This window comes from Salvelinus alpinus, chromosome 2, assembly GCF_045679555.1.
Source record: "Salvelinus alpinus chromosome 2, SLU_Salpinus.1, whole genome shotgun sequence".
In the NCBI taxonomy this organism is placed as follows: Eukaryota; Metazoa; Chordata; class Actinopteri; order Salmoniformes; family Salmonidae; genus Salvelinus; species Salvelinus alpinus.
In genome coordinates, this window is record NC_092087.1 from 47,807,739 (window position 1) to 47,812,294 (window position 4,556).

Genomic DNA, 4,556 nt, shown 5'->3' on the forward strand with positions numbered 1-4,556 from the left:
ATGATTAGATGGACAAGGTTCTCATGAAAAAGGCTTTGTTTTTATATGAATTAGTGTACCATTGACTGCTTTATCTACAAGCCCCTCACTTTCACTACTGTATCTCTCTACAACTGATTTATGGCTAAGGATAAGGTAAGAGGTTTATGTTCAGGTAAAGTGATAAAAACATATTTATGGTTACAAAGTGCCTCTGTCGTCTGTAGCAAGGCTGGACAGTGATGTAAGGTATTTACGTCAGTCCCTCAGGTAGTTCCCACTGAGGCGATCAAAACACAATGATGTGGTTTTCTGCATCATGGGACAGAGAGATGTGTGCATTCCTTAAACATAACCGTTGTTATATAAGGGATTAGCAAGAACCAGATAATCTAGTTCTGTCAGCTTTGGGGAAAGTGAAAGATAATCGATGTGAGAAACCAAGGTGATGTTGAAAGGTGAGTTGGACAAAGGCATTCGAGACAATGGAAAGGCAGACTGGTGGGATTCTCCTCTGCGGTTTGGGATCTTCTAACACAAACACATGCACCAGTGGAGGGTGGTGACTTGAAGAATTGAGGAGGATGGGAGACCCACAGTATAGGCTCGGACCGCATGGAGACGACAAAGCGTGTAAAAAAAATTGTGAAAGACTAATTATTCTAACCTAAAGCATTTAATAAAGACATTTATAGTACAATATTATGGGGAATGGGAATGAAAGGGCTCCTTACACAGTGTTGGGAAGGGATCACAGCAGTGACTGAATGAGGGTATGAGGCATGAGCTGAGGTGTTCAGAGACTTGACTTCAGGGGTTGGGGTTGAGGTGTTCAGAGGCTTCAGTGCAGGACAGGTTCATCATGGATGGATGGTGTTGGAGAAGAGATCAACTCTTCCACTGAGGGCAGGACAGGAGTCGACTGGGAACACAAAAAAAACAATAACACAACACACACTGTAAATACAAATAGCATATACAGTGCATTCGAAAAGTATTCAGACCCCTGGATGTTTTCCAAATTTTATTACGTTACAGTGTTATTCTAAAATGTATTAAATAGTTTTTTCCCCTCATCAATCTACACACAATACCCCATAATGACAAAGCAAAAACAGGTGTTAGATATTTTAGCTAATTTAAAAAAATTACATTTACATAAGTATTCACACCATTTACTCAGTACATTGTTAAAGCACCTCTGGCAGTGATTACAGCCTCGAGTCTTCATGGGTATGACGCTACAAACTTGGCACACCTGCATTTGGGGAGTTTCTCCCATTCTTCTCTGCAGATCCTCTCAAGCTTTGTCAGGTTGGATGGGGAGCGCTGCTGCACAGCTATTTTCAGGTCTCCCCAGAGATGTTCGATCGGGTTCAAGTCCGGGCTCTGGCTGGGCCACTCAAGAACATTCAGACTTGTCCCGAAGCCACTCCGGCATTGTCTTGGCTGTGTGCTTCGAGTCGTTGTCCTGTTGGAAGGTGAACCTTCACCCCAGTCTGAGGTCCTGAGCGCTCTGGAGACGATTTTCATCAAAGATCTCTCTGTACTTTGCTCTGTTCATCTTTCCCTTGATCCTGACTAGCCTCCCAGTCCCTGCCGCTGAAAAACAACCTCACAGCATGATGCTGCCACCACCATGCTTCACCTTAGAGATGGTGCCAGGTTTCCTCCAGACATGACGCTTGGCAGTCAGGCCAAAGAGTTCAATCTTGGTTTCATCAGACCAGAGAATCTTGTTTCTCATGATCTGAAAGTTCTTTAGGTGCCTGTTGGCAAACTCCAAGCGGACTGTCATGTGCCTTTTACTGAGGAGTTGCTTCCGTCTGGCCACTCTACCATAAAGGCCTGATTGGTGGAGTGCTGCATAGATGGTTGTCCTTCTGGAAGGTTCTCCCTTCTCCACAGAGGAACTCTGGAGCTCTGTCAGAGTGACCATCGGATTCTTGGTCACCTGACCAAGGCCCTCCCCCGATTGCTCAGTTTGGCCAGGCAGCCAGCTCTAGGAAGAGTCTTGGTGGTTCCAAACTTATTCCATTTAAGAATGATGGAGGCCACCGTGTTCTTGGGGACCTTCAATGCTGCAGAAATGTTTTGGTACCCTTCCCAAGATCTGTGCCTCGACACAATCCTTTCTCAGAGCTCTACGAAACAATTCCTTCGACCTCATGGCTTGGGTTGTTGCTCTGACATGCACTGTCAACTGTGGGACCTTACGTAGACAGGTGTGTGCCTTTCTAAAATTTGCCACAGGTGGAATCCAATCAAATTGTAGAAATATCTCAAGGATGATCAATGGAAACAGGATGCACCTGAGCTCAATTTTGAGTCTCATAGCAAAAGGTCTGAATTCTTATGTAAAGTTTTAAAAAATTATGTAAAGTTTAAAAAAAATTGCAAAAATGTCTAAAAACCTATTTTCGCTTTATCATTAGGGTGTATTGTGTGTTGATTGATGAGGAATATTTTTTATTTAATCCATTTTAGAATAAGGCTGTAACGTAACAAAATGTGGGAAAAGTCAAGGGGTGAGAATACTTTCTGAATGCACTGTACATTCCATTACAGCAGCGCCACCATAGGTTTGGTAAACAAGGTTTGGTAAACAAGGTTTGGTGAACAAGGTTTGGTCAACAAGCCCTGGGGAGGATGAAAACCCTGTCAAACTACAGCAACCTTATACTTGTTTATATGAATTATATTTAGACTAGACTAACAGGGAGGTTTCCTCTACCTAGACACAGGGGCAACAACTGATGGACAATAGAACTCACAGGGCTGAGCTTGCTTTATGCATCTTTGCATAGCACAGGCCTATGCAACTGCAGGCCTAATTAAAAATGTATCTATGTCATCACTAGTATGTTGATTGATTAATTCAAGTGAATAATTTTGGATTGAAAAGGTCTAGCCAGCCCAAGTTTGCATATAAACCAAATTTGATCACATTAAAATGTTCTCCTGACAAACAAATGGACTAAATGCATAATGTTACCAATTTGTTTACCCTGACCAGATGGACAGAGCACATAGGCTGTATGCAGCTGCTATAGAGTACTACAGTATGACATAATACCCATAAAACCTAGCGGTCAAACAAGGAAATGGTTCCATATTTTTGTGTTTCGTGTAGGCTTACCCTGTCATGACGTTTTGATAACCGTGTAAATCTCTCCAGGACAAGGTGACTTCTATCAATATATTTGCCTCTATTTACCCCCCCAAAATAAAATGCTAATTAGCTGCTAATGTAGCTATCATAAAGAACTACAAATGCCATGACGATCTGGACGAAACTGCCGAATTGAGGCAAAGAAAATAATCTCTGGACTAACTATCTAATGTTATCTACATTTTGTAATGTATACATTGGCTACATTTCTTTAAATTGACGATTCTTTGAACTGTTTTGTGCAAGTTTTAAATTGACACAATACCTGTTAGCAAAGTTGTCAGCTAGAGATGACGTGTAGGAGCTTGCAGGGATTTGTAGTCTTGTATGATGTCTACTTTGATGCCAATTAGGATTTTCTAATCTGAGAGGAAATATAGCCGAATATATTGATAAGTCACCTTGTCCGAGAGATTTACATGGTTATCACAACATCATGCCACAAACCATTTCCCTGTTACATCGCTAGGTTTTATGGGTATTGTGACACCTCCACTGTTGGGCTCTATTATTAGTAGCCTACAGTTGATCAGACTGAAAAATCCTCTTGTTTTCATTCCATACAGCGTGTCAGATCTCTAATGTTTTGGTGTGCCTAGGCTTCTGCAACATTTATGTAAATAGTTTTTGCTTGTGTCTGTCGGGAGTGATGATCTGTTATTACCTTTGCTAAATAAAACCCGGAAGAAAGTGAAAAGCCTACTTGAGCAAGCGTGAACAAATGCGCTATGTCACTCCCCTCTTTTTAATCTCACTTTTAATGGATGATGCGATGAATTGATTTCGACATCCCAGAGAAGACAGTACAAACTTCCATATGCTCAGCAAGTAAAGCATCGTAATGTGCAAATACCTCTGTAAGCTCCTTGTAGCTGCCCCTGTTAGCTGAACTTTCCTTCTCGTTGTGCCCTAAGTAAAAGCCAACTCTTGCCAATAAGCTGCTTGTGACACTGTTTCTTCTTACCTTCTCGTTGTGTTGCGCAGTTCAAATACACAGACGTTCATCCATTCATCCATTACATGATCGATGCGGCAATAAAGGGGTTCTTCAACAAAAAATCAACTACATTGTTGTTAGCATGATCCTAATCCTATGATTGGATGGACAAGATGTCAGTTCACATTGCAAAAACATTGATTGGTTGGAGGACGGCCCCCGGAAGTGGTCATAATTACCAAGTATGTCTATTGAAGAGGGTAAGGCCTACGAGCCTCCTAGGTTTTGTATTTAAATCAACTAGCCCATGTCAACTCAAGTTTTTTTATTTGGGTTTTTTAGCCCATAGATTTTTTTGTCACTCAAATATCACATGAATACACATTACAAATGGCAAAATGTATGCAATTGCAAGGACATTTTCTTTAAAACTGCTACAGTTTACTTGAACCCATCACAAAATGTGTA

The 4,556-nt window shown here is 41.4% G+C and overlaps 1 long non-coding RNA gene across 1 annotated transcript; it reads right to left on the reverse strand.

Annotated features, from left to right (window-relative positions):
• Positions 1-633: 633 nt before the first annotated feature.
• Positions 634-4,244, reverse strand: LOC139563328 (uncharacterized). The gene is made up of 2 exons (XR_011672536.1): positions 4,116-4,244; positions 634-901 (listed from the first exon to the last, which is right to left on the reverse strand). It is a non-coding gene; the product is annotated as an uncharacterized lncRNA (long non-coding RNA).
• Positions 4,245-4,556: the final 312 nt, after the last annotated feature.